General features: G+C 50.2%; 1 protein-coding gene across 3 annotated transcripts in view; it reads left to right on the top strand.

The window, feature by feature from the left end:
* The first annotated feature begins 10032 nt into the window (after nucleotides 1-10032).
* Nucleotides 10033-10961, top strand: part of MRAS (muscle RAS oncogene homolog) — a 37840-nt gene continuing 36911 nt past the window's right edge. Inside the window, exon 1 of one of the 3 annotated variants that reach the window (XM_084901816.1) lies at nucleotides 10033-10441. The gene's annotated coding sequence lies outside the window, so the exon portion shown is untranslated. Of the gene's footprint in view, nucleotides 10442-10725; nucleotides 10843-10961 lie in introns of those variants that run through there. The other 2 variants (XM_084901817.1, XM_084901815.1) reach the window with 2 other exon arrangements.

The raw sequence follows: 10961 nt of genomic DNA, 5'->3' as shown, positions 1-10961 counted from the left end.
TTTTGTGGAAATCAACAAACTGCCTCTAGAGTCTATACAAAAAGGTAAGAAATGCAGAATAGCCAACACGATACTGAAGAAGGATAAGAAAATTGGAAAACTCACTCTACTGGACTTCAAGACTTGCTATAAAGCTAACACAAGCAAGACAGCATGATGTTAGTGAAGAAATGATACATGAATCAATGGAACAGGATAGAGAGTCCAGAAACAGGCCTAGTGAACTCATTTTTGACAAAGGGACGAAGAAAAGTCAATCGAGAAAGGAAGTCTTTTTTAAAATGGTGCTGGAGCCCAGCTGGTGTGGCTCATGTGGCTTCAACCCGTGAACCAAGAGATCACAGTTCTATTCCAGGTCAGGGCACATGCCCAAGTTGTGAGCTCAATCCCCAGTAGGGGGCGTGCAGGAGGCAGCCAATCTATGATTCTCATCATTGATGTTTCTCTCTTTCCCTCTCCCTTCCTATCTCTGAAATCAATACAAATATTTTTTAAATTGTGCTGGAATAGTTAGACATCCATTTTCAAAAGAAAAATGAATCTGGATGCAGACCTTACACTTTTCACACAAAAAATAACTAAAAATAGATCATAGACGTAAGCATAAAATGCCAAAGTATAAAAGTTCTAGGAAAAAAACATAGAACTAGGTGGTCCTTGGGTTTGGCAATGTCTTTTTTTTTTTTTTAATAAGTTTTTATTGTTCATATTATTACAAATGTTCCTTTTTTTCCCCCCACCATTGCTCTCCTCCACCAGGTTCCCACCCCACCCTCTGCCCTTTCCCCACTCCCCATTGTCCTCATCCATAGGTGCACAGTTTATGTTCAGTCTCTTCCCACATCCCCCTCTCCCCTTTTCCCCAAGAATCGTCAGTTCACTCCCCTTCCATAGCTCTGATTCTATTATATTCAACAGTTACTATTGTTCATCAGATTTTTTTTTTTTAATTTCCTTGGTTTTTATATTCACTTGTTGATATTTACGTATTTGTTGTTCATGGCAATGTCTTTTTAAAGACAACACCAAAAGCATGACCCATGAAATAAAGAAAAAAACAACAACTATAAGTTGGATTTTATTAAAATTAAAAACTCATGATCTGCAAAAGACTTAAAAGAATGAAAAGACAAGCCACAGCCTGGGCGCAAATATTTGTAAAGCACATATCTGATAAAGGACTTCTATCCAAAATATACAAAACTCAACAGTAAGAAAACAAATAACCCGATTTAAAAATGGTCAACAGATCTGAACACATACTTCACCAAAGAAGGTATACAGATATAAAGTAAACAAATGAAAAAGATGCTCAACCTCATTGGTCATTAGGGAATTACATAATAAGATGCTGCTACACACCCATTAAAATGTCTGCAATCTCAAACTGACCAGGTTAAATGCTGGTAAAGGCGCAGAGCAGCCCTGGCCAGGTAGCTCAGTTGATTAGAGCATTGTCCTGACCTGCCAAGGTTTGTGGGTTCCATCCCTGGTCAGGGCGCATACAAGAGTCAACCAATAAGTGCATCAATGGGTGGAGCAACAAATCAAAGTCTCTCTCTCTCTATCATTTTCTCTCTCTCTCTATCATTTTTTTCTCTCTCTATCATTTTCTCTCTCCCTCTCCCTCTCTCCCTCTCTCTCTCTCTCTCTCTCTCTCTCTCTCTCTCTCTCTCTCTCTCTCTCATCAATGAATATTTTTTTTAAAAGATACAGAACAGCAGGCACTCATTTATTGCTGGTGGAAATGGAAAATTGGAAAATTGGAAAATGATACAGCCCCTTTGGAAGACAGCTTGGCAGTTTCTTACAAAGCAAAACATAGTCTTACCATAAGATCCAGCAGTCATGCTCCTGCATCTTAACCCGGATGATTTGAAAACTTATGTGTACACAAAAATCTCCGTGTAAATGTTCACAGAAGCTCTATTCGTAATCGCCAAAAATTGGAAGTAATCAAGATGTCCTTCAATGAGTCATCAACTGGGGGCATCCACGCAAAGATCTCTGTGGGACACAGCATTGCCGACGGGTCTGCTGGGTGCAAGTGGCCTTGGTTGCCACAAGGCAGTGGTTACTCTGGCTCTTGGGTGGTTTATAAAATTCAAACCAGAAGCTAAGTTCCTGCCAGCACACTGAACGATGGAAACTTTTTATTCTTTTTGAAAGGGTTAGATTTCTTGCCACATGATCTCTACTATAAAACATAGCCACGTCTTTGCCAGACTTAAACCACAGAAACAAATTTAGGGGAGCCACGGGTCTCTAATTTGCCTGAGACCCCAATTTCACATCTGCTGTCCTGTGCAATTATTAATAGTAATCCTTTTACTTTCCAAAGTGTACAGTTTAGACAATACAGAACCTCTTCAACGTTCCCCAAATGGATCACCTCAGGTCACCCCCGCTTTTTACATCTTGATTTAATGACATTTTCATCTTTTACATATTTTATGATATGGGCCAGTAATTGGATAGCTTTGCCCAAAAGTCTTGCCCCTAGCCAGTTTGGCTCAGTGGATACAGCGTAGGCCTGCGGACTGAAAGCTCCCTGGTTCGATTCCAGTCAAGTGTGCATGCCCGGGTTACGGGCTCAATCCCCAGTGTGGAGTGTGCAGGAGGCACCGATCAATGATTCTCTCTCACTGTTGATGTTTCTATTTCTCCTTCTCTCTTACTCTCTGAAATCAATAAAAAGATATTAAAAAAACAACAACACAAAGACATCTGCTTTAATTAGACCTATCCTAAGGGGAGTCCTTTTTTTGTTAGGTTTCCTTTGTTTAATGCAGAAAGTTCTAACTTTAAGGGTTACTACGTCGTTTCAGAGTCTAAAAAAATGGGAAAAACAAAACCTTTTTCTTCCTCCTGCAAGTCACGTTCATTGCCACACGGGGGTGATTTACTCAAAGGAAACCCTTCTGCGACCCAGGAACGTTTTCCTTTTGCTCTTCATAGCCTTTACTTTACTTTGTGCTTTGTTTTTAGGAAGGATGTACCAAGAGTGCTTTTGTCTCCCCCTCCTAATGCGCTTTTTTTATTGTATCTTCCATATACTCTCTCGCTCCCTTCATGGTGCCAGGGGGAGCTCCCATCCCGCCCTCCTGTCTCCCTTGCTTCCCCAGCTGCCTCCTCATGCTCCTCCCAGGGCCCTGGAGCGTGTGTTCCACCCTGAGCACTGGCACCTGTGCCCTGGGTGTGGGAAGGGGGCAGCCACTGAGGTTTCCTGCAGGACACTGGGTGTCCTGGAGCCACGTGCCATCATCGTGCGTGTTGGAAGGGCTCTAGGCATCCGGGCATTATCTAAGTGGGGGACGGACCCAGCGTCTCTCACTGCCGAGCTCTGGCGGGTCCTGGGTTCCTCAGTAGTTGGGACCCCAGGATCTCAGCCTGGCTTTGCCAGTCAGGCTTGGGTGGGATGGCTCTAGAAGGATGCACTGGGCCAGCCCCTCACTGCAGATCCATAGGCCGCGGTTGGTTTTTCAAAGCAGGAGGTGTCACCAGTACCTGCACCAGGCAGTCCTCCCCAGGACTGAGGGGGGAGAGGAGCCTCAGGCCTGCCCTTCGGCCCTAGCGAAGGCAGGGCGGCCTCTGCCCTGGATCTGCCCGCAGGCCCGAGTGCAGGGAGAGAGCAGAGTCGGCCTGGGAGCCTGCAGGAGGTGGCGGAGGGCTCGGGTGGCTTGCAGGAGCAAGTGGTGAACCCCTGTGGGTGTCCTGTCTCAGTGTCCTGCTTGCCAGTGCTGAGCGGCTGACACTCCGGGGACTGGAGATGCTGACCCTGAGGAGGCATCCCCCCTGGGGACCCTGGGTCCTGCCAACGTGTGCTTCTGCCTGTTTCCAGCTCTAGTTGATTTTTCCAGTCCCAGCAATTTTATATCCAACACCCATACCCACACCATCAAGGTAAGTCATGTGACATCTGTGGGGATTGATGGGCAGGTGTTGTGTCCCTGAGATACCTCCCTGGAGGAAAGTACCAGAAAAAGCCAGGCACGTGGACATCCCCTTACCTGTGACATACGTGTTCATAGCAGCTGTGACGGGCAGGTGGCCCCGGAGACATTCTGCACGCCATAGAGTAATCTGCCCACAGGTCCCCCTGTTGGCAGGCGTTTCTCCATCGGGCTCTCGTGTTTCTGCACGTTTGTGAGCAGAGGCGCTCACTGCCTTTATGCCCAACATTCTTTCAGGAGTGTTTATGGAGTGGTCAGCCTCGAAAGATAGAGGTAGTATCGTCTAGAGCAGTGGTTCTCAACCTTCCACATGCCCCGACCCTTTAATACAGTTCCTCATGTTGTGGTGCCCCCCAACCATAAAATTATTTTTGTTGCTACTTCATAACTGTAATTTTGCTACTGTTATGAATCATAATGTAAATATCTGTGTTTTCCGATGGTCTTAAGGCTCTACAGCAGCATTTCTCAACCTGTGGGTCGCGAACCGCTGCTGTAGAGCCCCAACAAGGTATGGATCTAATTCTGGTGGGAGAAGGTGAGGTCAGGACCTCATATAGGTTTATTCCTTCCTTGGATGCTCTGCCATAGGCTCTCTATATTGGCTTTAACTCTATATTTTTAAAAATTATCTTTTCCCTTTAATAGGTAGTCCCCTCTTATATGTATTAATTTTGTACATTAAAAATTCCTTGTCCAAATCACTGTGGATAGACCAGCCTACACTTCTACCAGCAATGTATGAGAGCTCCAGTTCCTCTACCATCAGTTGTTTTAAAGTCTTGTCTACTAACTCTGACATCTGAATGATCTGTATATCTGCTTCTATTGTCTATTTTTTTTTCCTCTTATTAATTTTGTTTTCATGCCTTTTCATCTGCCTACTTATTTTTTATTATATGCAGACATTGTATATAGGAGGTATGGAGACCTCAGATGATGTAATTTGCCAACCAAAGTGTTCCTTCTTTCTTCTTTTAAGATAGAGTGAGGGATGATCATCTCAGCTCAAGAACTGAGCTGGGTTGAAGATGAATTTTAATTTTTGCGAGACAATCCATCCCTGGTTCACCCCTATTGCTCCCATGTGCATTTTGATGGAGAACCTTCAGGTAACTCTGTATCTTCATCCATGAAAGACTGTGGAGATCCAGCTCTGCCCTTTGGAGGGTCCCAGTCCGGCTTTCCCGGCTCTGTCCCCATGGAGATGAAAAATCTGGCAAATATGAGGGAGGAGCTGGCCTATTTGAGGCGACCCTTCCTTCTGGGGGAGCCTTGGTGTTTTAAGCACGGTGGGACTAGGGAAGATTTCATTCTGCTTATTGGAAGCATTCCCAGGCCCAGAACCCAGCAGATGCCATGTGGAGAAAACTGGTTGTGTTTTTAAGGCCACCTGTGTTCTAATTTGTCATTCTAGTACCATCTGGCCACTAAAAGCTTTGCTGGTTTCTCTTTCTTCCATTAGAGGGCTTCCTTCTGGGCAAAGCTTGATCATTGGCCAGAACCCCAAACTGGCGCATGTCCTGGGGGAGGGGAGAGGAACGGCTGGAGAACCTCATCTCCTTTCATTGCAGTAGGAGCGCTGGCCTGCCAGAACCTACCACATCCTGCCCCGAAGAGAAAATGCCCTAAGCTTTTAAAAATCTTTTCTTTTTAAACTTTCATCTATCGCATGTATTTAAAAATCTTAGAGTTGACTTTCTTTTCTTTTTTTAAATAAATATTTTATTGATTTTTTACAGAGAGGAAGGGAGATGGATAGAGAGTTAGAAACATTGATGAGAGACAAACATTGATCAGCTGCCTCTCGCACACCCCCAACTGGGGATGTGCCTGCAACCATGATACCTGCCCTTGACGGGAATCGAACCCGGGACCCTTCAGTCTGCAGGCCAATGCTCTATCCACTGAGCCAAACCAGCTAGGGCTTGCTTTTCTTTCTTAACAAATTTCAGCTGTAATGTCACACTACCTTGAAGTTCTGGGTTGTCAAAATACAGATCAATGTTTTTCAGACTGTACGTCACAACCTAGGAAATCAATTTAGTAGGTCTTGCTCGCAATTTTAGTGAAAAATAATAGAAAAGATCAGAGCGCACCACACATAGTCAAAGTAAGTATCATTTCATGAAATTTTTATTTCACTTGTGTGAGAATGAGTGTGTTTTGATTTGCGATGTAAGCCTATTTTTTCCTGTGAGTTGTAGTGCATAATGTTTAAAAGTCACAGGATTTTAGTTTAAATTAAAGGAGAAACACATGAAGGAGAAAAACAAATGATCAGAAACAAATACATTGGTTGAGTATGGACAACTTTTTGGAGAAGTTTGGCCGTGAGTGAGAAGTTAGATTGATTGAAAACTGGCTCCAGAAAGCAAGAGGGAACCCACGTGAACCTTAAGCATCAGGACAGTGAGCATCAGAGGAGGAAGGCGAGGCGTAGCTTCGACGGCGGCAGGTGAGGGGGAGGTCATGGGGGTCACAGAGAGAGCTAAAGATGAGAAGTGGCTGAACCTGTATTAGTAAAGGCCATGGAAACCCTGAGAGCCCCGCTGGTGTGGCTCAGGGGCTGAGCGTCAGCCTATGAACCAGGAGGTCACGGTTCGATTCCCAGTCAGGGCATGTGCCCGGGGTGTGGGCTCGATTCCCAGTATGGGGCGTGCAGGAGGCAGCCAATCAATGATTTTTTTCCCCCTCACCATTGATGTTTCTATCTCTCCCTCCCTCTCCCTTCCTCTCTGAAATCATTAAAAATAAAAAATAGAAAGACAACCCTGAGAAAAGACCACGTGGTTCTTGGCGCCATGTCACGGGCAGCCCCGGGAAGAAAGGCCTTGCACTTGGCGCAGAAGAAAGGTCAGCTGATGGTATGAACACACATGCGGGAGGGGGAAGTAACCCACAACTGGTGCTTCAGGGTCAGCAAAAGATCTGATTTCAGCCAGAGGCCCGAGAGGCTGTGATGGAACGAGTGCTGGAGTCCTCTTCACCTTCTCCCTGCTTTCTCAACACCACACACACACACACACACACACACACACACACACACACGCGTGCGCGCACACACACGTACACACACGCACACACACGCACACACATACACATACACGTACACACACGCACACACGCACACACGCACGTACACACACACACATACACACGTACACACGCACACACACACACACACACACACACGCCACTGAGCTGCCAATCAAGACACGTAGACTGTAGCTCCGTTTACTCGCTGAGCTTGGGCTTGGGCTTACGTCTAAGACCAGGGTGGGGTCCAGCCAGTATGGCTTCGTGGTCGAGCGGCGGCCTATGAGCCAGAAGGTCACCGTTCAATTCCTGGTCAGGGTACATGCCCAGTTGTGGGCTTGATCCCCGGTAGGGGATGTGCAGCCGGCAGCAGATCAATGATTCTCTCTCATCACTGATATTTCCATCTCTCTCTCTCCCTCTCCCTTATTCTCTAAAGTCAATAAAAATATGTTAACACAGGGTGGCTAAGACCTTCTGCACCAGTGGCTGGGAGGTGTGCGGGCCCATCACGCTGCCCAGCTGTGGCACACCAGGAATGCTCAGGAGCCCAGAGCTGCCTTTGCCCCCGGGGCCACACGGGGCAGAGAGTTCTGGGGGAAGACTGTGCCACAGTGACCTGGCTGGCTCTGGCCCGGAAGTCCCCAGTCCCTCCAGCTTTCCCACGGAACCCCCAGGCACCAGTTGGGTCTGCTCTCAGGCATGGCGCTCAGCAAGCCTCATAACAGGGAGGTGAGCCCAGGACACGTCACAGAGGATGGGGCACCTTCGCTCATGTCCTTGAGCAGGGAAGTTCTACTCGGGGTCAGGCCAGCTGCTCCGATGTTTACCCCATTCCAGGTGCGGGCTCCAGGCCTGTGCTGCTGGCCTTGGGCCTCCGGACCTGAAACTTGGGTCTGGGTCCTGCCTGGGTTTTTGGCCAGGAGTCTGGCTTTCTACCATGCCCCAAACACACCTGCTCAGCCATGCCGATCTGCCGCAATGTTTGGAAAGACTTCAGCTCACTCAGGCCTCAGCATGTAAGGTTTTCTGTCGCTCAGCCATCAGGCTGATGGTTATGTGTCTGTCAGTCCCTGGTTCAATCAGCACCTCTCCCAGAAAGCCTGCCCTGGGCACTCACCCCTCCCTGCATTGAGTTAGGTACTGGTCTTCTGGGACCCTGTGCACCCCTGGTGCCTCTCCCTTCCACACTCTGTGCCTCGGTGGCACTCTGAGCTTGCTTGGAGGTAGGTCCTGACACACAGTAGGTGCCTCACAGCACCTGATATGCAATAGGTGCTCTGGTAGTGCTTGCTGAGTGAATGAACTCTCAAACCAGGCCTCACTCTTCTGCTCAGTGGCCCTGTTCTCAGAAGCCTCTGTTTGCCAGCCACCGAGCCATGCTGTGTTTTAGGGTTTAACCAGCAGAGGAGGCAGCCCACGTGGGACAGGCGCCCTGTTGTAAGACCCCAGCCACAGGGTTTAACTCGCCATCAGAGAATCTCAGGCACCTGCGCGTGATTTCTAGCTGTTTAAATTCCATTTCCGAAGAGACAGTTTATTGAAGATTTTGGTATGAACGTGGTAGAAAGGCAAATATTTTACTCACTCCTGTGCAAATATCTCAGCTCAAGCTGGGGGCACCAGTCTGACCACTATGCCAATCAGGGCCCAGGAGGGGCTGATAGACAACCAAAGCCCACAGACTCCGGCCTGCCCACCCTTCACTCCGGCCCAGGCCTGGGATAAATGGAAAGGGAAGACAGAGGCAGGTTCTGGGGCAAGACCCAGCCAGTCAGGATGAACATCTGTCCCTCGAGCCCCCTCCTTGACCAGTTCTGCTACTCCCTACCAAGGTAACAAACTCTTGATGGCCCCTAGTCCACTCCCCCTGCCATGGGGTCTAGGGGTCCATGGGGCCTTCAGAGCAGCAGGTGGAAGTGGGGACGCAGGGGGCACAGTAGCTGCATGGCTCCTGGAATGCCACTGGAAACCTGCACCGAATCGGGAGCCCCGGGGTGGAGGGCAAAGCTCTCAACACGATAAGGGGATGGGCCCTCTGAGTGTGTAATGTTGGTCTCAAGTCATCGTCAAGGTCCACCCACAAAAAGAACACCCTCAAAAATGGCACTGATAATCAAAACTACACTGAGATACCATTTCCCCCTCCCCCTCCCCTAGGACAGGTGGTAACACGTGTTGGTGAGGATGTGGAGACCCCGAAACTCTCGCACATTGTTGGTGGGAGTGTCCAACGGTGCAGCCACTCTGGAAACAGTTGGGGGAGTCCTCAAAGTGGGAAGCGTAGTTAGCACATGACCCACAATTCTAAGTCTATATCCCAAGTGAAAACATGCTCAGACAGCCCTAGCCGGTTTGGCTCAGTGAATAGAGCATCAGCCTGTGGACTCAAAGGTCCCAGGTTCGATTCCGGTCAAGGGCTTGTACCTTGGTTGCGGGCACATCCCCAGTAGGGGGTGTGCAAGAGGCAGCTGATGGATGTTTCTCTCTCGTCAATGTTACTAACTCTCTATCCCTCTCCCTTCCTCTCTGTAAAAAAATCAATAAAATATTTTATAAAAAAGAAAGAAAACGTGTTCATACACAGACTTGTACAGGAATGTGTAATAGCAGTTTTATTCATAATACCCCCAATGCACAAGCAACCCACCTGTCCACCAGCGGGTGAGTGGATCAACAGCATGTGGTGTACACCCACGATGGAATACTATTCTGTCAAGAAAAGGAATGACCATGCTGGAACGTCGATAAACATTGGCAGCATCCTGCAAAGTGTAAGAAGCTGGTCACAAAAGACCGCAGCATGTTGCATGATTCAACATACGAAATGTCCTGAACTGGCACATTTAAAACTTAGGTTACTGGTTTCCAGGGAGTGGGGGGAGGCGGCAAGGAGGAATGACTGCAGATGGGCACAGTTCCTTGGGGCGGGAGGGAGGGAGGCGGGGTATGAAAACGTCCTGGAAATTGATCACGGTGAGGGTTGCACAACTTTTGGGAATACACTACAAAACCACTACATTGGACCAAGGGTGGAATCTTATGGCATGCGGATGGTGCCTTTATTTTTAAAAGAGGGGAAAATGACGCCAGTGGAGGAGTTAGCGGAACTGAAACAATGAAACGGAGCGTGAGCGTCGCCTGTCCCAGCCGCGCGTCCAGATGAACTCTGAGCCCGGGAACGGTGCACCCCGAGGGGCAAGCAAGCGGCCCCGGAGGCAGGACCCAGAAAGACACCCGTCCCGGGATCCTAAGGGAACATCGCGGTCAGGGTGGGCGATCCCGACCCCGGGCCGCTCCGGACCGGGGCGGCTCCGAAGGTGGCCCGGCGGAGCGGAGATTTAAAGGTCGGGGCGCAGAGGGGCCCTTAAAGGGGCCGCGTGAATTCCCAGTCTGCGTCCGCCGTAAAGCCTGCTCCGCGGCCCCGCGGCTCCGCGGCTCGGACCCGGGTAAGTGCGCGGGGCCGCGGGGGAGGGAGGCGGCGGCGCCGGCCTGCTCCGTGGTAGGGCTCACGCGCCCTCGCCGGATCGGATCCGGGGGAGTCCGCACGGGAGGCTAGCGCTTCGCGGGCCGCGCGTCCGGCGGGAGGGGGGGGGGGCGCCGAGGTGCGGGCGGGCCCCCGGGGAGGGGTCCCCGCTTGGGGCCCGGTTCCCCCCGCACCCGCCGGGCCCTGTGTTTAGTTGCAATAGGAGGAATGCGCCGCGCGGCAGGAGCTCGGGGCGTGCGGGCGGCGCGGGCGCTTTAAGGAGGCGCCGGGGCGGGGCGGGGCCGGGCCGCCGGCGGGCGCGCGGGCGGGAGCTAGAGGAGGCGCCCTGAGGCCGGAGCCCAGCCCGGGCTGCAGCGGGCGGCGGTGAGTGGCCGGGGCAGGCGGGGCCGGGAGGGAGGGGAGGGGGGAGAGGGGATGGGGGCCCCCGGCCGCGCGGCCCCCAGCCCGGGCAGGCGCTTTGTTCCGGGGCTGGAGGGGTGGCC

The sequence above is a fragment of the Pipistrellus hanaki genome, assembly GCF_964339955.1.
Source record: "Pipistrellus hanaki genome assembly, chromosome: 13".
Classification (NCBI taxonomy): domain Eukaryota; kingdom Metazoa; phylum Chordata; class Mammalia; order Chiroptera; family Vespertilionidae; genus Pipistrellus; species Pipistrellus hanaki.
This window is presented reverse-complemented; position numbering and strand designations above follow the sequence as displayed.